This window comes from Budorcas taxicolor, chromosome 22 (assembly GCF_023091745.1).
Source record: "Budorcas taxicolor isolate Tak-1 chromosome 22, Takin1.1, whole genome shotgun sequence".
Taxonomy (NCBI): Eukaryota; Metazoa; Chordata; class Mammalia; order Artiodactyla; family Bovidae; genus Budorcas; species Budorcas taxicolor.
In genome coordinates, this window is record NC_068931.1 from 51,222,065 (window position 1) to 51,250,057 (window position 27,993).

The 27,993-nt window shown below is 45.0% G+C and overlaps 1 pseudogene; it reads right to left on the reverse strand.

The window, feature by feature from the left end:
• Window positions 1–27,993, reverse strand: LOC128067374 (AP-3 complex subunit sigma-1-like; annotated as a pseudogene).

A 27,993-nucleotide genomic window follows, 5' to 3' on the forward strand; every position in this document is an offset into this window, starting at 1 on the left:
TTATTTAAAAGAGGGCAGGTTTGGCACTTTTATACTGATGTCACCAATGTCAGTATTTCTTGGGATCTCAGGAAGATTCATATTCTTTACAGCTGATACAGCACAGGCTGGAGCTCCTGCTAAGCCAGCCTCAGACTTCTCCAGTTTATTTTATGCATCAATTTGTGTAACAATCTCATTCATGTCGGTCTCCAATACCATTCTCCCATCACTATTTCTGCAAGAGTATTGTGAACCTTGTCTCCATGGAAAGTTAAATCCAGTTCACAGACGTTTTCAAAACACTTGTCTAATGTTTCCGCAAATACTTGAATTAGATCTAAAATGCCAAGTTCACTTTCTGAAGAATCCACACAGAAGACAAAATATAATGTTGCATAATGTCTATAAATCAGTTTGTTGTCAGATCCTCCGATTAATAATCCTCCTTCTAGGAAATTGCAAACATTTTCAACTCTTTTAGATATCAAATGGAATGTCTCCCTGATGATTTGCTGTTGTGTATCTTCACTCTGCGATTCCGAGCCAGGGTTGGGTTGGGTTCTCCCCTACCCCTACTCTGGCGCCTCTCTAGACATGCTCTGTAGATTGAATTTTTTAAAATCTTATTTGGCCATGTCCCACGGCTTGGAGGACCTTAGTTCCCTGACCATGGATTGAACCTCCCTCTTAGACAGTGAAAACATGGAGTCTTCTTAACCACTGGACCACCAAGGAATTCTTTTGAATCTTGGTTACTGCTTCCCTGTGGTATCTGCTGTGTCTCACCAGTATTTTCCTCTCCCACAGAGCATATTAACCACAGAATTCTACAGTGTCTGCAAATCAAAAACTTGATCTGGGTGGACAGCAATGCAAGGAAGAAGGAAAGGGTATTAAGGAAAATAAAAAGACAAATGTATTTGGTTAAAAAAAGAGTGAGTGAGTGAATGATAGTCTCTCAGTCGTGTCTGACTCTTTGCAACACCATGGACTGTAGCCTTGCAGGCTCTTCTACCCATGGAATTCTCCAGGCAAGGATATTGGAGTGGGTTGCCATTTCCTTCTTCATAAAAAAGGAGCAAAGCCATTAAAATGACTTTTTTAGTCAAGAATTACACAGAACCTAAAGAAGGAAGGACATCTCACCATCTGTGACAGCATGGATGAAACTGGAGGATGTTATGCTAAGTGAAATAAGCCAAACACGGAAAGACAAATATGTATGATCTCACTTATAGGTGGAGTACGAGGTAGTTGAACTCACAGAAGCAGAGCAGAGCGGTCATCACCAGGGGCTTGGTGCAGGAGGAAACGGGGAAGGTGATGGTCAAAGGGTACCAAGTGTCTCTATTTTAACGGCTGTCACTTATTTACTCAAAATGTAGTTTTCTTGTTTAAAAAATTATTTCTGAGTAACCAGTGAACAACTTTCTGTGTAGATCATTTTACACATATGTAACAAGTACCACTGGAGAAGGCAATGGCACCCCACTCCAATACTCTTGCCTGGGAAATCCCATGGATGGAGGAGCCTGGTGGGCTGCAGTCCATGGGGTTGCTAAGAGTTGAACATGACTGAGTGACTTCACTTTCCCTTTTCACTTTCACGCATTAGAGAAGGAAATGGCAACCCAATCCAGTGTTCTTGCCTGGAAAATCCCAGGGATGGGGGAACCTGGTGGGCTGCCGCCTATGGGGTCGCACAGGGTCGGACACAACTGAAGCGACTTAGCAGCAGCAGCAACAAGTACCACTAGAGAATACATTCCTAAAAAAAGAATTGCTGGATCCAAGGGTGTGTGCATTTGTATTTTTGATAGATAGTGCAAACAATCTTCTGTAGAGATATACTCAGATTAACTTCCCACAATGTGCAGGATGGTTCTCATGTTTAAACTTATTTTTTGTCCTTCTTATAGAGAAATTATAGTTTGTTGAACTTTTCTTTTTACAGTGTGACTGAACATCTTTTCATATGTTCAAGAGACATTTTAAGAGATTTATGACGTTCTTGGACTTTCCTGGTGATTCAGTGGCTAAGACTCCGAGTTCCCACTGCAGGGGGCTCAGGTTTGATTCCTGAGGTTGGGTTAGTGCAGCAGAGGCCAGGACTGGGCTGCGACTGTGGTGTCCACAGATCGGCCGTCTGAGGCAGGTGATGCTAGTGAGGGAGAAGGGACTGCATCAGCAGAGGATGGTAGAAAGGCCAGGGGAGGCCAAGATACCCTCTGTGCAGGGAGAGCTCTTTCAGGGGGGACCTAGTTCCCACAGGCCACAATAAAGAGTTCGCATGCCACAACTAAAAATCCTTCATGCTACAACAAAAATCAAAGATCCTGCTTGCCACAACTAAGGCCCGGTGCAGCCAAATAAATAATTTACAAAAAAACCTTTGTAAAAAATTCACATTCTTAATGCTCCCCAGTCTTGTGAATCCTTGGCAAGATCCAGTTTGTCCATAGGTCAGCTGAGTCAGTAGCTTCCTCCTGTTGGGCTGGACCTTAGCTTTCCTTCCTCTTGATGATGTTTACTGAGCCGATGGGCCACACGTTCCCTCTTCCTGTGGCTCTGAAAGAGCTCTCCCTGCACAGAGGGTATCTTGGCCTCCCCTGGCCTTTCTACCATCCTCTGCTGAGGCAGTCCCTTCTCTCTCACTAGCATCACCTGCCTCAGACGGCTGATCTGTGGACACCACAGTCACAGCCCAGTCCTGGCCTCTGCTGCACTGACCCAACCTTTACCTCTGACTTTCTTGGCTGCCTGTTGTCATCCAGGCCCATCTGGAGTCCATTCTTTCCTAGCCTGACTCCGGTCACCTACTCTCAATGCAACTGATGCTCTGAATAGCTCCCCGTAGTGATGACCTCTATCCCTTCTTTGAGAATATGCTATATCTACCCAGCACTGTTGTCTTGGTCAGTCCCTGCTGTAACAAAATACCATAGACCGGGTAGCTTATAAATGACCAAAGTTTATTTCTCACAATTCTAGCAGCTGGAAAAATCCAAGATCAGGTCCCAACTGATTTGGGATCTGCCAAGGGCCCATTTCCTGGTTCATAGATGGCTGTCTTTCCCTTGAGTCCTCACACGGCAGAAAGGGTAAAGGAGCTCTCTGAAGTCTCTTTGTGAGCCCATGAACTGTAGTCTGCCAGGCTCCTCTGTCCACGGGATTCTCCAGGCAAGAATACTGGAGTGGGTTGCTGTTCCCGTCTCCAGGGGATCCTCCCAATCCAGGGATCAAACCCTGGTCTCCTGCATTGCAGGCAGATTCTTTACTGTCTGAGCCACCAGGACCCTTTATGAAGGCACTAATCCCAATTATGAGGGCTCCATCCTTATTACCTATTCTCCTCCAAAGTCTTCTCCTAATACCAGCTCATTGGGGATTATGTTTCAACATGTGAATTTGGGTGGTAGACAGGGTTGGGATGGACACATATATTTAGTCTATAGCAATTGTGCTGAGTGTTAAGTGTTTTGCAGGAATTCTCTAAGTGTGTGTGTGTGTGTGTGTGTGTGTGTGTGTGTGAGACTCAGTCCTATCTGACTCTTTGCGACCCCAGGACTGTAGCCCTCTAGGCTCCTCTGTCCATGAAATTCTCCAGGCAAGAATACTGGAATGAGTTCGCCATTCCCTTTGCCTTTGCCTGAAGATCTTCCTGACCCAGGCATCGAACCCACATTTCCTGCATTACAAGCGGATTCTGTACCCCCTGAGCTACCAGGGAAGCCCCCTTTAAGTCTTCACAAAAACTCCATTTTAAGGAGGAGGAAACTGAAGCTCAGAGAAGGTACATAAACTCCTCAAGGGCAACAGGTGGAGATGGAGGAAGATTGAGGAGGGCGCTGGAGGAGTGAGAACTCTGTCTCTCCTTTGCTCTAAAGTTCATGCTGTCCATTGCCACAGGGGTGGTGCTAACCAGACCTTGACTTCTGGGGTTTGCTCATGATTGCTTTCTGGGGCTTGCCACCGTGTCTCTCCAGTTCATGTACACCTTTCTCTCTCTCAGTCTATTAAAAAATGTCTTCCTCTGCAAACTGGCCTGATCTATTTTCAGGGGGATGAGTGGGAGGGGAGAAACCACTGCACGGGCCCCTAGCACAGGGACTGTAGCCCAGAATGACTCAGGTCTTGAGGTTTACCCTTCAGACTTCCTCTTCCCAAGGCACCTACGTGCTGGGGTCGAAGGTTGAGGAGGGAGTGGAGAAGGATGGGGAAGGGTGTCGCATCGTAGAGAACCCATCATTCCATTCTGCACTCACTCCCTCTCGTGCCTGGGCTGGAGTGCCCCTCCTTCCCAGACGCCTCGCTCCCTCACTGGGGATTATTCTCTCAGGAGCCTCTTTATTCTCCTTGCAATCAATCTGGCGTCTGTCAGGCAACCCAGGGCATCAGATCCATGCATAGGTACGTCGCTTATACCATGTGGTCCTAAAAGGCCTCCTCACCTCCAAAGGTTCTATCAAGTCAGGGGCTGCCCCTAGATCATTATTTAAGGGTCTCTGAACCTTGCAGTGCAGAAGAGGCTCACTCTGTGATGAACATTCTGAAAGGCCAGCTACACATACAGATATCCTGGGCCTTAACCATGGCTCCATCACACCCTCCCTTAACATAACCTGCCCCTTCCTCCAAGCCTTCTTCCACGGTCTTGCCTGGACAATGGACCAAACAGTCTGTTAAAGTTGAATTAACTTTCGCTTGTATTTCTGTCTTTGGTCTGTTAGTATCACTGTTTCCTTTCTTTACTTTTTTTTTCATTTCATTTTATTTTTGTTTAACTATTGTTGATTTATAACACTGTGGTGGTTTCAGGTGTACAACTTCAGATTCTTTTCCACTGTAGGTTATTACAAGATATTGAATGTAGTTGCTTCTGCTATATGGTAGGTCCTTGTTGTTTATCTATTTTATATATAGTAGTGTGTTTCTGTTAATCCCATAATCCTAATTTACCCCTCCTCCTTGCCTTTTCCCTTTGGTGACCATAAGTTTGTTTTCTATGTCTGTGAGTCTGTTTTTGTTTTGTAAATAAGTTGGTTTGTATTTTAAGATTTCTCACGTAAGTGATACCATGTGTTGGTCTTCCTCTGCTGGATGTGGCTGACTTTGTATGGTAACCTCTAGGTCCATCCAACACAGTCTCCTAATTGTCCATCTGCTCTCAGTGCCACTGCCTTGGGCAGCTGCTACTTCACTGGCTCATTCCAAAAAGCTGGATTCAAACCCTTCTTTCCCAGTGCCCTTCTCAGACAAACACACACACACACACACACACACACACACACACACACACACACACACACCCCACACCCACCAGTGAAAGATCCAAGATTTTTGGAGACAAAAAGTCCTTTCCCATAGAAGCTTTATTTTGTAACTTGTGGCACCAACAGTCTGGCTGGAAATGAGATGCTGTGGAGGAGCTGGGTCTAGCGGATGGACGCAAGGTGGGAGCAGTGACCTTGAGGGCTCGATAGCCAGCCTCTACTCTGCTCACTTGAGTTCTTCAGGGAAATCACTTTGCTCTCAGAGCCTCATGTTTTCTCATCTGTAAATGATGGGCCTGGACTTGCTGGTCTCTGGACTTGTGAAAGGAGAGGGAGACTGTTGTCAGTCTTCATGAGACCAGGTTAGCAGGGGTACCAACTTCCAGACACAAAGGGAAGAGAACGCATCTTTTCCTTACACAGTCTAGCCCAGGCTCTCAGTCTTGGCCTTATTGACATTTTGGACCAGATAATTCTTTGTTGTGGGGGGCAGTGGTTCCTGTGTATTGTAGAATGTTTTACAGCACCCCCAACCCATACCAGTAGAATCCCCTCTCTAGCTGTGACAATCAAAAAATATTTTCGGACATTGCCAAATATCCCATAGGATCAGGTCAAGATCCCTTCCAGGTGAGAACTACTGGTCTACCTTATGCAAGTCATCCCTGGTTGGCTCAGGTGGTAAAGAATCTGCCTCCCAGGTTTAATCCTTGAATCGGGAAGATCCCCTGGAGAAGGGAATGGCAATCCGCTCTAGTATTCTTTCCTGGAAAATTCCATGGGCAGAGGGGCCTGGCGGTCTACAGTCCATGTGATTGCAAAAAGAGTTGGACATGACTGAGAGGCTAACACTTTCACTCTCACCCTATGCAACTTGTATAGATTTTCTTCCTGGAATAAAGTCTTTCTTCCAAGAGAGCCGGAGTGTAGACCACAAAGGGTACTACTGCCTTCCTCTGCAGGTTGTAACCCGAGGGCTGTGGACACTGATCACAGCAAGTTTAGTTGTGGTGGGCTTATTTTCATTTCTCTGTATTTGCTCTGATCTTAAGCATCTTTACACTAGCTACCTGGAAAGCAGTGGTGTCTAATGAGTGTTTGAAGCTCTGAAAGAGATGAATGTTGGCCCACAGGAAATATGTTTCCTCTAAATTCTTTTTTTAATTTTGGAGAGACAAGGAGACTGTAAACTGACTCTAAGAAGTTTATCTTAGTTGACACTCCAAAACATCTAACCATTGCTCTAGGCTGCCTGTAATAAGATAGGAGAGCCTTCACTTTGAGGGGCCTGAGTGCTGGATGGGGCTGGTCAGACAGAGCATTAGCCATAGAGCAGTAGGATTTTGAAGCTGTGTTCAACAATGGAAGCCAATGTAACCATCCACAGACCTAGGTCACCACAGAGGGCAGACCTATGAACCAGGAGGAAATCAGTTTGCTCCTCCAGGTGAGGGGGGGTGGGAATCACTCAACGCAGCCTAAACAGATCCAGCTTCCAAAGGGTTCCAAGAAACACTACCCTCATGGGATGCAGGTAAACTGTGGGACTGGCCCCCATCCCTGCACACAGCGTGCCTGTCAAGAGATCTGAGGTCAGGCTGCCCTTCCGGGGTCAGCCTTGAGGGAGAAGGGGCTGGGAGGAGACTTCATGCCAAGGTCAAGTGCAGCCTGAGGGGTGAGTCGGGAGGCTAGTGGGGAAGATACCAGATCTGGCTGTGAAGCCCAGTCCTCTTTCCTTTGGAGTTACTGGTTCTCTAGGGGAACTTCATGTATTTTCAGCAAGAGCTCACAGTACCATCCCATCTGCATTCATCTGGTTCTTCCCTTAGTAATTTCTCCTCCTTCCCCAAATTCTCACCCCAGACCTGCAGCCAGTCTGGTTTGTGATTCCCCCGGGCTGACATTGCAGGTCAAGAGGAGATGGGGGTGGCAGTGTCTGCATATACAGATGCTAGGAGTGTTAGAAGTGGGGCGTTTCTGTAGCTTTTATTCCCTCATTTGCCTCCCACTCAGTCTCTGTACCTCACTTGTAAGAACTACTATTATGAACTCTGGATTTTTCCTATAGCACTGCTCTCCCCACCTACCTGAACCTCTTATTTATTTATTTATTTAAAATTTCTTTTGGCCACGCTGTGTGGTGTGTAGGACCTCAGCTCCCCTGACCAGGGATCGAACCTGTGCCCCTGAACCCATGCCCCCCTGTATTGGTAGCGAGGAGTTTTAACTACTGGACCACCAGGGAAGTCCCCACCTCCTCGAATTTCTGATTGTCCTTTAAAGCTTAATTCAAGGCTACCTCCTCAGGAGAGACTTCCTATCACCTCAGTCTGACTTGGAGTCCCTCACATATGCTCCTGTGACATCAGCGCTCCATCTTTGAAGTCTGGTCCTCTTTACTCTGTGTCTGTTTTCATGTTTGTCTTTCCTCACCATTTGCTGGACTCCTTAAAGACAGAAATTAAATCTTCTATCTCTGTATGCTTTAGACATTTCAGCATTAGCTCTAATTTATTAACAAATAGTCCTACTATTTATTTGGTAGGCTATAAACAAGTATCTATTGACCAAATCAATAATTTAGAAAGCCTATTAGAATTCCTGGGTGAAGTTTTCAAAATATACATTGCTAGATCCACCCCTGGACATACAAATCCTCCAGGTCTGGACTGGGGTTCGTGGATCTGCCTTTTGAAAAAGCCTCATAATCATTTTGAGGTTCACTCATGGTTAAAAAGCACAGACTTCATTAGATCTATTCTACTCACTCTGAAGCTAGAGGGGGAAGGGACTTATCTAATATCATGTGGAATTGAACTAAGTACCCAAATATCCTTACCAGCAATCATGCCCTTTCTTCTACTTTCTAAAAAAAAAGAAAATAGAAATGTGTTAGGAAGAAGAGATTTGATGTGAGGCAGAAACAAAATATCGGGATGAGATGAAAGTTCTTTGGCTCTTCAACAACAATAATTACCATTAATGATAATAAACCCCATTGTGGTAGGAAGGATAGACATTACTAATGATGCAGCAGATGTTTGGGAGAAAAACTGCAGCACCACTCAGCTGGTGACAGTCAGGGGAATGATGCAGCCCCAGTCGCCCTGCTTCCCTGCTTGTGAGGCGTGTGGACCGCATTTGCCTCAATAAACATCCATACACAGAGCCATTCTTGGATTGTTGGAGGAGGGAGGGGTGCAGAGTGCCTTTAGTCCTGTGATCCTGTTCTAGAGAAGAGGAAACTGAGGCTGGGGATGGGAGCGGGGAGTGACCTCAGGAGCTGCAGCCAGTTAATGGAAAAACTAGGCCTATAATCTAGTTCCCAACTCTTTGCCAAGTATGTGCACACTGGTTATTCTTGAACAAAGCAGTTAGATGTTTTCAGGTTGATTCCCTCAGGAGTCCCCAAAAGCGTACACTTCAACCTGATCTTTTAACCTAGCAATTCAGATTTGATGGAGCCAGGGTCTCCACCATAAGGAATTCAACTTCCTCTTGGAGGTATTCTGCCTGTCCACTCCTTGGACCACTTGAGGGGAAAGTGAAAGTGAAAGTTGCTCACTTGTGTCCAACTCTTTGCGACCCCATGGACTATACAGTCCATGGAATTCTCCAGGCCAGAATACTGGAGTGGGTAGCTGTTCCCTTCTCTAGGGGATCTTCCCGATTCAGGGATCAAACCCAGGTCTCCTGCATTGCAGGAGGATTCTTTATCAGCTGAGCCACAAGGGAACCACAAAAATACCGGAGTGGGTAGCCTATCTCTTCTCCAGCCCATATTCCCAACTCAGGAATCGAACTGGGGTCTCCTGCATTGCAGGTGGATTCTTTACCAACTGAGCTATCAGGAAAGCCCTCATTTGAGGGTATGGCCTTTGAAATTCCACAGGACTTTGTCAACAAAAGTCTGTCTAGTCAAAGCTATGGTTTTTTTCAGTAGTCATGTATGGATGTGAGAGTTGGACCATAAAGAATGCTGAGCACCGAAGAATTGATACGTTTGCACTGTGGTGTTGGAGAAGACTCTTGAGAGTTCCTTGGACTGCAAAGAGATACAACCAGTCAATCCTAAAGGAAGTCAGTCCTGCATATTCACTGGAAGGACTAATGCTGAAGCTGAAACTCCAATACTTTGGCCGCCTGATGTGAAGAAATGACTCATTAAAAAAGATCCTGATGCTGGGAAAGATTGAAGAGAGGAGGAGAAGGGGATGACAGAGGATGAGGTGGTTGGATGGCATCACCGACTCAATGGACATGAGTTTGAGCAGGCTCTGGGAGTTGGTGATGGACTGGGAGGCCTGGCATGCTGCAGTTCATTGGTTCACAAAGAGCTGGACACGACTGAGCGACTGAACTGAACTGAGGCATTCTCACTTGTTTTGACCCTAGTCTTCATGTTCGGAAGTGCACGTTACCATCTGTCACCTTTAAGTCTGGAGGAACAAACTCTTTACTCCGATCACAATTACCCACACGCTTCCCAAAACTCACTTTCTCTGCTGCTTCCAATGATTTGCTCCACCTTGAGTGCTTCTTCATGTCAACACCACTTACCAAAATCCTTCCCATCCTTAGAAACCTCACCTGTGCTCCTGTCCCCTGTGAGGCAGCCTTGTCCATTCTCTGGGGTCTTAGGGCTCTCCTCCCTTTCAGCGCTTGCAGGAGTGTGTACCGTCCACACCAATCCTTTGCTGTGTGTTAGGCTACCTTGTTTTAGGGTTGGGGACATAGTTTTCCCTGCTGGGTGACAAGCCCCTGGGACCACGGTACATGTGAGTTATTAATTCTCTGCAGAGTACGTGCTGCGGGGTAACTCAAATCAACAAACGTTTATTGAGCTTTGTGTGGTGCTACCTTGGGACTCCTTGTTATGGGGAAAATAAGTGTACTTACTGTTCAAAGCTCCTTTTATTTGGGTTTGCGCTTCCCTGTAGCCAAAAGCAGCATTAACTGATATATACACCGCTTAAGTAAATAGATGTGAGGGTGGACACAGGGTTTTTCTACTGTCTATTTCAGTTTGAAGGGTAAATGAAGGGGAATGAGGGAAAAGGGGGAGTTAAGAATCAGTGTGTATGTGTGCATGTGAAAGCACAAAGCTAAAGGAAGCATAGAGTGAATGTGTACCTGTGGGAGAAGGCAGGAGAGAGGAAGACATTTATTTAGAAGCAGATGAAAATAATGAACTCCTCGTGCAGAATGACTCCAATATGGAGTGTTAAAATCTAGATATTCTTTTTAAAAATCAGCATTTCTCGAGTGCCCCGGGTTGGCTAGGGTTCGCTAATAACACTCTATTTCTTAAAACTTCAACTCACCTCATCCAAACCAGTGCTTCCTAACATGAAATTTGCTTTTACTCTCAATAGATAAGGAAAATAGTTTTTATTCTCCATTTAGGTTAGAAGCAATTCTGGCAGCAGTTCAGACACTCCTCAGGGCACCAAGAATAACCAGCAGCTTATATCTTTGTGAAGGTCTTTTTGGGGCCCGTTTCTCATTCTCTGGGATTTTTCTTTTCTAGCCTTCTGAATTTTCTTTCTTTCTTTTTTTTTTCAGTTTTCATTTATTTTTCATCACATCTCTCTTCTTTGACATTCCTCCATGGTTTCCTTTTCAAGGTCTCACATTTATTCCTCCCTGGAATGAGCATCTCATGTTAATGGAGGGGGTATATTTGGGGTCCTCAGAGTAGAAGGAGAGCAGTTTGGTAAAGTAGAGAAGTTCTTGGATGAGGGCACGGGAGTCTGGGTTTGTGTGCAGGGTTTTATCACTAACAGGCTGGGTGACCTTGGGCAAAATTGCAACTTCTTGGTATTGCCGTAGGGCCCTTATCTCTAAAGAGAAGGATTTGACCAGTATGATCTCCAGGCATTAACTTTCTGTGCCGTTTATAAAAATACAGCTGTATTTAAGAAGTGAGTTTTGCCCTGGTACTTGGAAATATGGGTCTTTGGTAATAATTAGCGCTGGATTTAAAAGTCGTTTTGTGTTCTGCAACTTTGTGGTTACTTGAGCTTTCTAAATGAGGGCTGGGATTTGGGACCAGCATTTCCCAGGTTGTCATCCATCAAACACAAGAAACTTTTCCTGATAGGAGCCTACTCTGAAAGAAACAGGGAGATAGAATAGTAACAGTCCTCGATTTGTGTGTGTGTTTTTAATTGTGGAAAGACACAAAACATAAACTATATCCTATTAACTACTGTTTAAGTGGATAGTACAGTATTGTTAGCTCTTATTGCACTTGAATTTCCAGAACTGTTTCATCTGACATGATTGTAACTCTATTCATTGTATAGCAATTCCTATGCCCTCTCTTTCCCCCAGCCTCTGGAAACCACATTCTACTCTCCGTTTCTATCAGTTTAGATACTTCTTATCCAGGGAATTCATTCAGAATTTGCTTTTCTGTGATTGCCTTATTTTGCTTAGCCTACTGGCTATAAGGTTTATTGTGTTATACAATGTCACACACTTCCTTCTTTTAAAAGGCTGAGTAATATTCCTTGACTTGTATTCTAAACTAGACTTTTTCCTGAGTCTTATACAAATAAAATTAAACCAGATATTTTGTCTCAACACACTTTCCTGCACCTGTGGGTGGTTCATGGTGCCCGCACCAACGTAAAAACTTTTTGGGCAGATTGGCCTAGTACCCACTCACATATAAGGATGGTTCTCTTTACCCCTGATGTGTTCTCAATGTTGCATGATTATTATTTTTTAAACTATTTTTCATTAGAGCTGTTGTTCAGCCACTAACTCATGTCTGACTCTTTGTGACCCCCATGACTGCAGACACTGTCCAGTGATTTGGGAGCCCAAGGGGGGAAAAAAAAAATCTGACACTGTTTCCATTTTTATCCCCATCTATTTGCCGTGACGTGATGGGACCAGATGCCATGATCTTAGTCTTCTGAATGTTGAATTTCAAGCCAGCAGTTTCACTCTCCTCTTTCACCCTCATCAAGAGGCTCTTTAGTTCCTCTTTACTTTCTGCCATTAGAGTGGTATCATCTGCATATCTGAGGTAGTTGATATTTATCCTGGCAATCTTGATTCCAGCTTGTGATTCATCCAGCCTGGCATTTTGGATGATATACTCTGCATAGAAGTTAAATAAGCAGGCTGACAATATACAGCTTTTTCTAGAGTTAGGTTTATACATAGCAGAAATCTTTGTCTATAAACGTGGCCTCTTAAATAGAATGATCCGACCTTTGGGGACAATCTAGATTCTTGTCTTGACTCTGCACATCCTTGGGCAAACGTCTTTCCAGTGTGGGGCTCAGTTTCCTCATCTGTAAAATGGAGAGGTGAGAGTAGCTCAGTTGTCCTCATCAAGGGTCATTTTTCCCTTCAGTGGACATTTGGCAATGTCTGAGGACAGATGCTACTGGCATCTACTGAGTAGGGGCCAGGGATGCTGGCCTCCAGGGCCCAGGAGAGGCCTCCTCCCTCCTCATGAACAACTATCCAGCCCCAAATGTCAATAGTGCTGAAGCTGACAGGTCCTGGGCTAGCTAATATCTACCATCTCTAAAATGCCATGATGCTTTCCATCTCTTCATCTTTCCCCTTCATACTCTCATTGGCTTGGGCCCGAAACACAAGTATAAAGTAGGAGAATTTGCCTACCCTCTCTTTTCTCCTTTCATACACTGTTCTTCCCAAGCTTTCATTCTCTTTCCATTTCCTTCACTATTTCATCATAATGTGGTCTGGGTTTAAGAGGCATATTTATTTGAACAGAGTTGAAACTAGGTGGGATCAGGCTGGCTCAAGGGGGGAAGACATCTGATCAGCCTAGGTCTTTGCTCCCACGTGGCTTCCTTCTCACGCTTTGAGTCCATGTGTGACCACCCCTCCTCCCCTCTTAACCTGCCCAGTTATGTCAGCTGGGGTGTACACTACAGTTTAGTTTCAAAGCAAGATGATGTTTAGTTTTCAGCTGCTGTTAGATTTTACTCTTTATGTTTTCCTACCCTCACAGTCCCTGTCTTACCCAGAATTTTAATGTGTAAAAGTAAAATCATCAGTCTATCTGCCTATGTGTACTTACTCCAGAGAACTAAACATACTCCTTGTATATAACCTTGTCTTTAAGGCAATCTTTAATGATCTCTGGCATGTCTTCTATAATAGAAATACATTAACTATTCAAGCACATAAGCCAGAGTCTATGTGTAATCTTTGATAACTCCCTATCTCTCATCTCTCAGACTGAATCCATCTCCAAGCCCTATTGATTTTGCCTTCTAAATATCCTCCAAATCCCACCACTTAATGCCCCCTCTGTCAGTAAGTGAAAGTGAAGTTGCTCAGTTGTGTCTGACTCTTTGCGACCCCACGGACTGTAGCCTACTAGGCTTCTCTGTCCATGGGATTCTCCAGGCAAGAGTACTGGAGTGGGTTGCCATTTCCTTCTCCAGGGAATCTTCCCAACCCAAGGATCGAACCCAGGTCTCCCACATTGAAGGCAGTAACTCCAGGGCAAATTCCTATCACCTCAACCTGGACCACAATCATCTACTCTTGACCACTCCAAACAGATCCTTCTTAGCCCCCTCCAGTCTTTTCTTCACATTGAGACAAGAGCCACCATCTCAAAGCAGAAACAAGAGCACATCAACCTCCATTGTAAAATCCTTCACTGGCTTCTTACTCCACTGAGGACAAAGGCAGAGCTCATTTCCCAGGCCTTTATGATTGCTCTTGGATCCTGCAGAATCCTTCTCTACTCTCTTCCCTCTGCCCCCAGCCGCTTCTCTGGACACTTCTCCCGCTTCTTCTCCCTCTTTTGGTAATATTTATTTATTTGGCTATGCCAGGTCTTGGTTGTGACGCTGGGGACCTTTGATGGTCTTTGGAACATGCAGGGTCTTTACTTGTGGTGTGTGAATTCTTAGTTGTTGCATGTAGGATCTAGTTCCCTGACTACAGGTTGAACCTGGGCCCCAGCACTGGGGACATGGAGTCTTAGCCAGAGAAGTCCTTCCTACCACATTTTCCTCAGTATTTCCTATTCCAGTGAGAATGGCCATCTTTCAATTCCCGGAACCGTTCGTGTTCCTTCCCATCTCAGGGCTTTTGCACAAGGTTCTCTCCTATTCTCTCCTCCCTCACTCCAACTTCCTGTCTTAAGGTGAGTTCTCCAAGAAGTCTTCTCCTGACACTGGAACATGAGTTTGCCCAGTTGGTGTGAGAAGCAGTCCAGAAAGCGCTGGTAAGGGAGTCAGGGAAGGGAGATGAGCTGGGGATGAAAGGAAGCCAAGACTAGATGCAAGGATGAGGAGGTTCCTGGTGAGGACGGTGAAGCTCAGTTTCACCAGAGCCTTCTAGAAGGTGGTTCAGATCATGCTTGGAGTCGTCCAACCTGGGGGCTTAGGAAGTTGAGATGTTTGTGCTCCTGGGAGTGTCAACTTTCTGGTCCTCCTGCCTTGCCCTGTTAAGGACTGAGACCACCCTATGGCCAGAGAAAGCCCTTGGGCAGAGCACTGACATCATCGGCTACACCACGTGCCCTTCTTCACCAAGTTAATTTCTATTTATTCTTGGATTGCATTTCAATCATCACTCTTTTAGGAAGCCTCTCCAGACCTTACTGAGAAAGTGAAGTGCCCTGATTATTAGCTCTTCCGGCACCATGGTCCTGTGTAACACCTGTGACTCTTTCACTAGTCACGCTGTGTAGTCTAGTCTAGTCTCTACCACTACACTGTAGGCAACACAAGGACAGGGACTTGGTCTATTTTTACTCACCTGTGTCTATACTGCAACCACAGTGCTCAGCCCAGGCTTTGTGAAATGAATGTGAATGCTCTTTAATTTTATTCTTTCCCCTCTGTAACTGAATATACAGATTTTCTTTTATTTATACTCTTTTAAACACATCTAACAATTCCCATTTTTGTTTGGATTATGTTTTTGTGCAATCTATTGTTTTTTATACTAAGATTTGTCCTAAGTTATAGAAAAATCATAAAGGTAAACAAAATTATAAACAAGTGCTGAAACATTGCTGTATAGACATAGACAGAGGTGTTTAGATACAAAATTACTGATCGCCAGGCTGTGTTCTCTTAATATGGCTCAGTATTGCCTGAAAGATGATTTTGACGTATTGCTCTTGGAAAGGAGTGTGAGTTCTACAAAATTGCAATGAGTGAAAGTTAAGGGCTGAACTGTGTGTTCATTGATCTACTCTGTGATTCAGAGTAGAACCAGTTCATAATAACTTTGGAGCCCAGGATAACTTTGAGGGTATGGTCTATTTCTTTTAAAGAGAAGCTTCTGTTGCTTTGGTGAAAGGCAGATACAATTGCTTCTTGGGAATACATTAGCTGGGTCTCCAACAAAGACTACTGTAAGTGGGAAAAATGGGGCAAAATACAGGAAAGATGGAGCAGGGAGCCTGCTCAGTGGATCAGATTAAAATAAATATTACAGGTCACTTTCCATCACATTCTTTCTCTCTTTCTTATTCTCATTTCCTTCCCCTCTCTTCTTTGACTCTCTCTGGGTTTTCCATATTTTCTTGGGTTATACCCAGGTTACTTCCATGTCAAAGAAAAGATGAACACCGATATCCCCATGGGCTTCCTCGGTGGGGTAGCAAGTCTAGTAAGTCTCAGTAATAAGAGAACACTTTTCTCCTAGTACCCAAGTACCAGGGAATTGACTGGTTTTGTCTGAGTCATGTATCTGTTGCTTGGACCAATCCCTGTTGTATGTGAAAAGGAATACCGTGATTGGTGAGCTTGGAAGGAGGGTAGGGAATTATGAGTGGCAGCCCCACCAGAACTACATGGAAGGAAGAAAGAAGGCTGCCATTACTGAAATAAGGAGAAAATGCTGGCCACAGAGGAACAACAGATGCCCCTGTAAAAAGGAATGAATTTGATTTTTCATTAAATTTTCATTTGGACACTAATCCATTTATTCAAAAATTACCTAGTGATTCTCTTATTAGGACCGAATATTGTCAGATATAGACACCAAAGATCATTTCCCATCTCAAGTAACTCAATATGGTGGAGGAGATGGATAAGGAAAGAGTTATAATAGGTATCAGCTTTCATCTATTAGAGTAACCCAACTGCAAGACATTAAAAAACTTCTTCTTAGGTCTATCCAAAGAAGCTGAGAGCTACCCTGACAATGAGAACCATATTTATTCCTTCTGACTCTGGCCATGACAAAGCTAATTGGTTGCTCTACTATTCTGTGGGTGACGTAGAGGGAACAGTGAGGAGAAGCTCAAAAATTGAACATCTACTCAGAGTTCTGACAGTAAGGGGAAATTATCAAGAGTCCAAGGATTCTATGAAGAAGAAAAGCTCCTAATCTTATCTCCTGGACTTTGAGAATCAACCCCTATGTCTAGGGCTATAAGAATCAACACCTTTCTGGTTTGTCTGGAGAATTTCTTAGCAAAACTTGATGATATGTTAAGCTTGTCAACCATCAAGCATTTACAATACCGCAATTGTTTGAACAGTGTCACTTCTAATAGTTTTCTCAATCAAGTGTCCTCCTACGGAATGTCCATGACCTTGGCCAATGTTCTATGAAGACGTCATTTTCTGAAATTCAGTTTGGAAGTTCCTCTAGTCTCACCTACTTGAGAGGTTGAAAAAAAAAAAAAAAAAGTGATCCATAGTAACAATAACCAAGGGCGATCACTGCTAAGTGACTTCATTTCCCACTGAAAACCAACAGGGATTTAGGGTGAAGCTGGCCAGAGTTGTTTGATTTAGCAATAAAGGACTGTTTCCTTTAAATTCTACATGGCCTTTAATTTACTGTCTTACTGTTGTCTAACCCCCGCACAGACCTCCCTAAACACACATTTCCAGCACTCTACTTGTTACAGCCCTCAACACAGGTCTGAGAACTTCCCAGCAGAGAGAGAAAGGGCTATAACTCACACAAATTCTGAAATTTCATGCAGAGAAGAAGCCTTCTTCACTTCTGCCCCTGTAGCAGGCTTCTTAGTAACACAGCTTGCACTTTGACACAGGTTGCCACACCTGTCATCTCAAGCTTCCTGAGACAGGTCAATCCTCAGAGTGGTTTCAAGGAAAGTCAGTGGCAGGAAGAGAAAGTACTCCTTTCTTTTTTTTCCCCTTAAATTAATTTTTTTTTAATTGGAATATAGTTGATTTGCAAATGTTGTGTTAGTTTCTACTGTATAGCAAAGTAAATCAGTTATACATATACAGATATCCACACTTTTAAGATTCTTTTCCCATATAGGCCATTACAGTGTATCAAGTAGAGTTCCCTATGGTATATAATAGGTCCTTATTGTGTGTTAGTTGATCACTCATGTCCAACTCTTTGTGACCCTGTGGACTGTAGCTCTCCAGGCTCCTCTGTCCATGGGATTCTCCAGGCAAGAATATTGGAGTGGGTTGCCATGCCCTCCTCCAGGGAATCTTCCCAACCCAGGGATCGATCTCGCCTCTCTTACATCTCCTGCATTGGCAGGCAGGTTCTTTACCACTAGTGCCACCTAAGGACAAAAAAAACAACAAAAAGCGACCATGCCATCCTCATCTTTGCATGTTATCTCAGAATTGTCTGGTATATTGCTCAAGCTCAGTAAATATTTGCTGGCAATTGAAAGTGAAAAATGAAGTCTCTCAGTTGTGTCTGATGCTTTGTGACCTCGTGGACTGTAGCCTACCAGGCTCCTCTGTCCATGGGATTTTCCAGCAAGAGTACTGGAGTGGGTTGCCATTTCCTTCTCCAGGGAACCTTCCCAACCCAGGGATTGAACCCAGTTCTCCCACATTGCAGGGAGATGCTTTACCATCTGAGCCACCCGGGAAGCCCTGGTAATTGAAAGAGCAAAACTAATTGCTGTCTGGAGACATTTAGTCAACCTTGTACTGATGACCACAATTTCACTCCTTTTTGTACTGATGACCACAATTTCACTCCTTGTTCTTTTAAAGCACAATACTTCTGAATTTTGAGAAATGGACAGTTTTCTAATTTTTTATGAGCTTTAGTTTAGTTATAGTGCAGTCTAACATTTTATGTCTAAAGTATATATATATCTTCATATTGCAGCATGCATTGTCTTTCCTTATGGATAACCGTGTCAACTCCTTAACTAAATAGATATTATTTTCCTTTTTCTTTTCATATTTCCCTGACAGCTGGTAAAATATTATAGCTGTTCTTAAAATATCTTGATGTGGCTATAATTTCTCTTATTGACTCCTGGTGGAGACGAGATGGGAATCTATTCATTCTGTGGTTTTTCTTCCCTCCTGGTAGAAGCCCTTGGGCAGCTGTCTGCTTTGTTGGGGCCAGGGTGGAGGCCTGAGCTCCTGTCTGTTTTGCTGCCTTCTTGGCCAGAGGTCAACCCCGAGTTTCTTCTGAACCTGGGGGAGTGGCTTAGGCAAATCTGGTCTGTTTGGCGATTGTCAGGTTCTCTGGGTAAGAGACTAGCAGCCTCTGGTGATTAGAGGGGAATAGAGTCCTCCACAAGCTGGCTAGGGGGAGGATGCTGCAATGAAAGTGAGTCTTTGACAAAATTCTGCCAGATACACAAGGGTAAAAGAAGATAAGCAACCTGCTCTTGGAAGTTCAGGGGTGGCTCTTCTTGTTGACTTCATGAGCGTGTTACTTCAAGGTGAGTGCCATGGTTTCTGATGGTTTTGGAGTCAAGTCAAGCTCACAGCCCACGCTTGCCTATCCTTGCTGTCATAAGGCATTGCATCACCACATGGATAGACCTAGAGAGTGCTGTACTGAGTGAAGTAAGTCAGGCAGAGAAAGACAAATGTCGTATGATATCCCTTATTTGTGATATAAAGAAATCTGAAAAGAAATGATACAAATGACCTTATTTACAAAACAGAAACAGACTCACAGACTTAGAGAAGGAACTTATAGTTACCAGGGATGAAGGTTGAAGGGCAAGGATAGTTAAGGAGTTTGGGATGGACAGATACACACTGCTATATTTAAAATGGATAACCAACAAGGACCTGTCGTATAGCACATGAAACTCTGCTCAGTGTTATGTGGCAGCCTGGATGTGAGGGGAGTTTGGGGGAGAATGGATACATGCATATGTACGGCTGAGTCCCTTTGCTATTCACCCAAAGCTATCACAGTAGTTATAGTTAGTTAGCTATACTCTAATATAAAATTAAAAATTAAAAAATACATAGATCACTGCATCCACATTGGATTAACATGGTCACACAAGGTGCTTGTTGGAGTCCCTTGCAGTGGTCCCCAACCTTTCTGGGACCAGGGACCATTTTCGTGGAAGACAATTTTTCCTTAGACCACTGAGGGAGATAATGGTTTAGGACTGATTCAAGCACATTGCAGTAATTTATTATTTTATTTATTTATTTTAATTGGTGGCTAATTACTTTCAGTATTGTGGTGGTTTTTGCCATACATTGACATGAATCAGCCACGGGGGTACATGTGTCCCCTCCGTCCTGAACCCCCCTCCACCTCTGTCCCCATCCCATCCCTCCGGGTTGTCCTGGTGCACCGGCTTTGAGCACATTACATTTATTGTGCACTTCTCTGCTGTTATTATTGCATCAGCTCCACCTCAGGTCATCAGGCATCGGATCCCGGAGGGTGGGGACCCCTGCCTTAAAGTACAGGGATAGGATTTCTCTAAAGCTTTCCCCCAAAGTTATGAAGTCCTGGGCTTGCCTGATCCTTAAACTTCACTTATACAGTATGGAAAGGTGTGGATAATTTCCAAAAAAATTTAGTAGAATATATATAACATAATTTTTTTCCTATTTTAGTCATTTTTCAGTGCCACAATTCCATGGCATCAAATACACTGACATTGTTGTGCAACCATTACCACCATCATCTCCAGAACTTTTTCATCATCTGAAATGGAAACTCTGCACCCATTAAACATTCAACCTTCTCCCCAACCCCCCGGCCCTGGCAATCATGATTCGACTGTCTCTTTCTACCAGTTTGACTACTCTCCGTACCTAACACACAGAATCATACAGTATTTGTCCTTTTGGGTTTGGCTTATTTCAATTAGCATTAATGTCTTCAATGTGAACATGAAGTCGCTCAGTTGTGTCCGACTCTTTGCGACCCCATGGACTGTGGCTCGCAACAGGTTCCTCTGTTTTTGGGGATTCTCCAGGCAAGAATCCTGGAGTGGGTTGCCATTTCCTTCTCCAAGGAGACTGGATAATTTTTATTTCTCGAATACCACTTATTTCACCCCAAATAAATTATTCCTAACATCATTTATGCTATTTAACAAACCTGTGGAGTAGATTTAAGTCACAATGTCTGAAGGGGCTTCAGCAGCCACCTCTGAACTGTTGAGTCTTGTTCAGGGTTTTTCATATGAAAATGAATCACCTTTTACACATTACATAGTTCATAGTCTTAAAAGTCTTTAAAAAGTAAATTACCACATTGACCTTATGACCTAGTTAAAATTCAAATCTCCTGACAGAGGTAATGCTGAGTATTAATAAGGAAAGGGCTGTCTAAACTGAGTAGCAGATCACATTTGCTTCTGTGAGGCAGCAGGGTTTCAGAGATGGGCTGCAGAATCTAGAGTTCTGCACAAAACTCTCTCTGTGTGTATTTCTGGGGTAAGAGCTCAGGATTTTTACCAAATTCTCAGAGAGGTGTTCGTGAGCTTCCTAACGATATAATGAGCCATGTTGAAAGGGAAAATTCAATTTTCTGCAGTGTTTTTGAGGAAACAAAAGGTTCAGATATCCACATGGGGTGGTTTTTGAGGATGGCAAAAGGTCCAGTTACCTGTGTGGGGTGGTGCAATGCACTGAAAGCTCTTGGCCCCTTAAAAGTCATATGTTGGTACACTGCCATATGTAAGCGAGGTAGCGAGCGAGCGGGAAGTTGTATAACACCAGGAGCTCAACTCAGTGCTCCGTGACAGCCTAGAGGGGTGGCCTGGGGTGGAGGGTAAGAGGGAGGCTCAGGGTAGGGGGGCGGCCTATGGATATGTATATTAATGGCCCATTCACATTGTTGTATGGCAGAAACCAACACAGCATTGTAAAGCAATTATCCTCCAATTACAAATAAAGTAAAAAAATTCACATGTTGGAATCTTAACCTTCAATCTGATGGTATTAAAAGGTAGGGTCTTTGAGAAGTGATTATGTTGTTTCTCACGAGTGGGATTCGGGTCCTTATTAAGAAGACTCTAGAAAGCTCTCTCACCCCTCCTGCTGTATGAGCACACAGTGAGAAGGAATCCATCAGTGAGCCAAGGAGAGGTTTCTCACCAGATATGAAGTCTGCTGACACTTTGATCTTAGACTTTCCAGTCTTCAGAACTTTGAGAAATAAATTTCTATGGTTTATAAACCACTCAGTCTAGGGTGTTCTGTTGTATCAACTGAACTGACCAAGATGGGTAGGTGGGAATGTTGAGAAACTCAGGTTTATTGCTTCTGAATTCTCATGCTGCTGAGCCCCCTGGTTGACAGTTGCTCTCAGCACCAGGCTGAACTGAAGAGAGCAGCTTTTTTGGCCTTCTGATCACCTCCTCTAAACAATACGTCTTTGCTTTTATTGATGTCTGTGCCTCCATAAAGTTACACTGGTTAACAGCTCTAATTGTCACTCGGGCTGTGTGTGTGTGTGTGTGGTCCCTTAGCCTTAGTTATTTTATGGTCCTCAGTATGAGTGTTCATGTTTTGTAATTTCTCTTATCAGAGCCAGTGATCTCTTATCAGACCTGCAGCCTTAAAGCTTTTCCTTACTCATGAGGGCAAGAGCATCACACAACTTCAGGGGACACTGTTCATCTTCATTTCCTGTGAATGGCACCTCCTCGAGGTGGACAGTGAGGCAGCCTTGTTAATTGCCAGTGCTCTCTTGTCTGTGATGATGCCACTGAGGTCTTCACCAACACCCCCCTTTCCCCCTCTTTCATATGTGTATTTAGTGTGGACTGTGTGGAAAAGGTCAAAGAAGAATCAAGAATAGGACCCTTGCCTCTGTGTTCCAAATTAGCAAACCGATTGTTGGGATTTTGAAAAGACTTACAGTGATCAGCTAATGAGGGCATTCAGGGAGATAAATAACATCAGGAATCTTTCACAGCTAATAATTCCCTAATTTTCTGTTTCAGCCTTTCTTCCCCAGATTCTCAATGCTATGCCAATTTGGCAAGCTGATATAAATCATTCTGTCCTACCTGGAATGTTCTTCTTCACTCTGACTGCTTGATTTCTCTACATTCTCAAACTCTCAGCTCAAGTTCCATGAAATCCATGAAGCCTTCTCTAATCTCTTCCACCCACCATGTTCCCTCTTCTGAATTTAGTACCATTCAGGGTGTGCACCTCACTATTAGCGCTTACCACGTATGGCCACACTGTGTTCATTTCCTTTTTAGACATGTGTGGTCAGTCCTGGGTGTTCTTTGGAAAGACTGATGCTAAAGCTGAAACTCCAATACTTTGGCCACCTCATGCGAAGAGTTGACTCATTGGAAAAGACTCTGATGCTGGGAGGGATTGGGGGCAGGAGGAGAAGGGGACGACAGAGGATGAGATGGCTGGATGGCATCACGGACTCAATGGGCATGAGGTTGGGTGAACTCTGGGAGTTGGTGATGGACAGGGAGGCCTGGTGTGCTGTGATTCAAGGGGTCACAAAGAGCTGGACACGACTGAGTGACTGAACTCACTGAACTGAACTGATGGGACAATATGTTGATACATTATCTGGGATAGTTCTCCTTGCTGGTAACTTCGGTTGCTCTGCAACCCTCTCTTTCCAGGGAGGCTGAGGCATCTACTGAATTGGGGGTGGAGATTTAGAGAAACAGTTCCCAAGACCATCCTCAGATTTAATACCTCTCGAGTACTCGCAGATCCCACTGAAAGTCATTATGCTCTCAGCTATAGTCTGTTACAGGGGAAAGGTGCAGGTTAAGACCTGCCATGGGAAGAGGTGGAGGGGAGAATCCAGGAAAGTCCCAGGTGTGGAATCTTTGACCATCCTCCCCTGCCGTCATGGACAGGGTTACTCATCTGCCAAGGCTGTGTGATAATGTATGTGGGGGATTGCCAACCAAGAATGTTCACCTGAGCCTTGGTGTCCAGAGTTTTCGTTTGGGTTCCATGGCTGATGATGGCTCATGTGGCTGAGCTCAGGCTCCATCTCCGTCTTCAGAAACCGAGCTGACAGTGCTTGCCTCAAAACCCCCTCCATAAATCACAAGTCTGGTATGGTCCAGTGCCTCCAGGTAAGCAGGGGCATTCCTATAAAGCAGGACATTCGGAGCCAAGGGCAAAGACCAGACCTCTTTTGGGGCAAAGTTCAATTCCTCTGACACAGGGAGCTTTGTGGTATCTAGCTGAAGAGTAGAGACCACTTTCATTTCCTGGCTTCCAAGACAGGCTCTCAAAGTGCACATCAAAGACAACAGCTGTGATTTCCATCTGCAAGGTTGTAGTGTGAGGAGTCAGATTCTTTGAGAGAAGTGAGGTTTGTGTGTTCTCTGGGAGCTAATGCTGGAGGACTAGAGTTTGGCATTTATGGAGGTGAACAGTAGAACAGGGGAGGAGGTGGGCTGTGACATAAGGTGGTTTCCCACCCCATAAGGAGGCAGTGAGAATGCCTCCTGGGCTAGGAGGCGCTCAGGAGATGGAGAGAGAGGAGCATTGACTCAACCCACCTGTGGGGCTGAAACCAGGGGATAGAAGTAAGGGCAGAAACTCCCCAGATGCATTTGAGGATCCTGGTGCAGGAAAAACACCTACTCTTCCTTCTGCCTGTTTGGGGGGCGCTTCGCAGAAAGAAAGAGGCAGTGGAACTTCTCTCAGCAAAGCCGAGGGGTCCCGAGGAGAGGTGAGCCTGCTGTCCGCCAACCCAGCCCCTCCGCGAGCGAGAGACAATCAGATGCAACAGGGCTTCTGTCTAAGCAGTTCCACTTTTTTGCTGCCTGACTTATAAAGGCAAGCAGGTGGGGTTTGTGAGGGACTTTCCATAGTTGCACCAATCACATTAAAGGTCAAATTGTCATGTGCCATCATTATAACAGGAGTCTATGGTGATCATGCGCTGTCCACGCATGTCCACGGAAATCAAGAGAGCCAATCAAAAGTTTTGACAAACAACTTAGGCCATGCCCTCATCTCTTCCGCCAGGCGCCATCTTAGCTCTAAACCGCAAAGCTAGCCCTTCTTTTTTAAGGTTTCCCATTTAGGGCGCCACATGCCTGGAAATCTTAGAGGAGAGCGGCTCACACAGTTATACCAAAAAATTGCAAAGATGGAGCACACATAAAGCTTTCTGGGTTGTAAGCAAACAACGGTCCCACATTAAAATGACACATGTAGGACCACATGCATATCCATTATTATGTTGCACAATCCATAGACAAACGGAAGTCTGCCCACATTGATGGTAAGAATTAGAGTTATTATTTCAAGCACAATAGGCAATTTACATCTTTCTTATCTTTCTTGGTTAGTTGCATAATCTCTGAATAAACACTGTTTTGGGAAATTTGTAGCTGATCATATCTGACTGTATTTTCCTTGCTCAGATGTGGTTGACGAAACTCCCTGCCCTTTGGCCAGGCCTTCATATCTCCAGTTTGACCTCAGCCCTCCTGCCGGCCTTTATCTTTTCTTCCTCCTACTCAGGCTGCCCACCCTCCACTAAATGGAGCTCAGTGATTCCTAGAAGTGCTTCCCTCATCGTGTCTTTAGTTGGACTGTTGTTCCTTTCTGGCCTGACTTTCCCCATCTCCACTGGGCTGAAATTCCACTTCCTCTGTGAAGCCCTCCGTAATTTGTGGTGGAGGCCACTCCTTTTGAGCTTGTTGAAACACAAGATTAAATTGCTATAACCTTGGGCCTTTTGGTTTCGCTCTTTTAAAAGCCTTAAAAATGCAATTCTCTTTAACCTAGCCATTCTACCTCTGGAAATTTATCTTCAGGAAATATTCATAATAGTGCACAGAGTCTGGCAAACATGCTCACAGTGATTCATTTTTTAGTCAGTTCAGTCGCTCAGTCGTGTCTGACTCTTTGCAACCCCATGAATCGCAGCACGCCAGGCCTCCCTGTCCATCACCAACTCCTGGAGCTCACCCAAACTTATGTCCATCGAGTTGGTGATGCCATCCAGCCATCTCATCCTCTGCCATCCCCTTCTCCTGCCCCCAATCCCTCCCAGCATCAGGGTCTTTTCCAATGAGTCAACTCTTCGCATGAGGTGGCCAAAGTACTGGAGTTTCAGCTTCAGCATCAGTCCTTCCAATGAATATTCAGGACTGATTTCCTTTAGGATGGACTGGTTGGATTTCCTTGCAGTCCAAGGGACTCTCAAGAGTCTTCTCCAACACCACAGTTCTAAAGCATCAATTCTTCAGCGCTCAGCCTTCTTCACAGCCCAACTCTCACATCCATACATGACCGCTGGAAAAACCATAGCCTAGGCTAGATGGACCTTTGTTGGCAAAGTAATGTCTCTGCTTTTGCATATGCTGTCTAGGTTGGTCATAACTTTCCTTCCAAGGAGTGACAGTGAAAGTGAAGTCACTCAGTCGTGTCTGGCTCTTTGTGACCTCATGGTCTGCAGCACACCAGTCCTCCCTGTCCATCACCAACTCCCAGAGTTTACTGAAACTCACCCACTGAGTTGGTGATGCCATCCAACCATCTCATCCTCTGTCGTCCCTTTCTCCTCCCACCTTCAATCATTCCCAGCATCAGGGTCTTTTCAAATGAGTCACCTCTTGGCATCAGTTGGCCAAAGTATTGGAGTTTCAGCTTCAACATCAGTCCTTCCAAGGAATATTCAGGACTGATTTCTTTTAGGATGGACTGGTTGGATCTCCTTGCAAGTATAATAGTCATAAATAAAGATCTGCCTCTGACTTCTTCTGCTCACTAAACCATAGTAAGGAGCTCCTGGTTCAAGGTGCAAGAGGCCCTCGTGGAGAGTCCGGTGGAAGGAGCCATTCATTCTGACTGGGGCTTCTGGGAATGTCGTGGAGGAGGTGGCCCTTGAGGGGGTGGTCCTACGAATGAAGGGGGAGAAAGGTCATGCTGTGTCGAGGGAGCAGCACCAGTGACAAAGTGAGTGGCTTCATCGTGGTGATGGTCACCTCTGGGTCTCTGAGGACATGGGTGCCCCAAATGGCTGGGGGGCAAGGGGACTCATCAGACACTCACATTTAGGTCTTCCATCTGGACCTCAGGGCTGCCTGTAAACATTCTTTAACCCTTTTTTGCTCAAAATCTTGTCCCAAAAGAGGCTTCAGTTTCGTGGGGGCACACCCTTCTTATGAAGTTCTCGCAGCAGGTTCCTCAGTGCTGAGCAGAGGGGAGATGTCCAGTGAGTCTGCAGGACTTGAGTTGACATGAAGTCCATGAAGGCAGCTGCAGAGAACCCCCCCACCCCATGTGATCAGTCTGGAGGAAAGGTTGAGGGTGACCTATTTAAAGAGTGTCTTTCTCTAAGGCTGTTCTTGATAGAGACGTGAGGGATATTACTAGTAATTTGGTACTCTCAATAGTTAAACTTAGCTTACAAGTTATTCCCTTTTGGTTCGCTAGAATGGATTCAGGGATATGCATATGATAAAGTAATTCAAACTGGCTTTCTGGGAGGCTGCCTGCATGCTGGACATGACATCCAGTCTCCTGCCTTTATGACCCTCACGATGTAGTGAGCCATTTTCCCCGATGGACCCTTTCTAGTGAATTCCCTCTCAGGCTTATAAAAGCGTGATTACAAGTCAGGGACAAAGTGAGCTGGCTGTACTACTTGGGGTTTTGTCAAATCTGCCTCTGACATGGACATGCACTGGTGATCCCCTGACTTACTTCCCTCGGTGCATGGAAAGCTGACCCTGGTGACAGCTCTGAGGTGAGAACGCTAGAGAGGAGCCGTGAAGGATGCTGGCTGGTGAGCGACAGGAGAGACCCAGGTCCACAGGTCGGAGGAGACCCCTCCCCTCTCTCTCCATTGCATCCCTGTGGCCCCCGAGGGCAGCCGTCTAGGGAGCCAGGCTTATCAGTAGCGCGTAGCTCCCAGGCACTTGGAACTGAACACGAACTCCAGGTGAGGTGTCCCAGGGGAGAAGGCTGCAGCGCCTGACTCCATTCCCCCACGACAGGCCCTGGGGAGCATACTGTCAGCAGGAGCGCTCACTCCAGACATCTGGGCAGTTGCACTAGCTGCCGTTCAACTTCCGGAAGGGAAATGAATCCCACTTGTCCCGCGGTGGAGTCCCTTTGCTGCTGTCCTTTGTCCTAGCCTGACGTCCAGAACCCGCTGGGTGCACCTGGGAGGGTCTGGATAAGGTTTCTTGCTTTACAGACACCAGAGAAGCCCGTCTTCCTATAAAATCATGACTTAAGGCTTTTGTTAGTGATTGACAGGTGCACAAAGTCCTGAGAGCAAAGCTATATTCACCTGCTAATCCACATATAACCTAATTCGAGATTAATTTGAGCCACAGTCTCAACCCCAACCTATGTCAAGTGAAGAAGGATGCCTTACTTAGAAGGAAAGTCTCGTCGAGAAGCCTTTCAGTGGACTTCTGCTCAGGTTTCATGGCTGGGTCATAGGCTCGTGCCCCAGCTGCGGGGGAAGCTGGGAAAGCAGGTGAATGACGTGTTCGCATCTGCAGTGTGATGGGCTGTTCATCGAGGAAGAGGGTTGGGGGATGGTGCTTGTAGGCAGCCTTGAACAT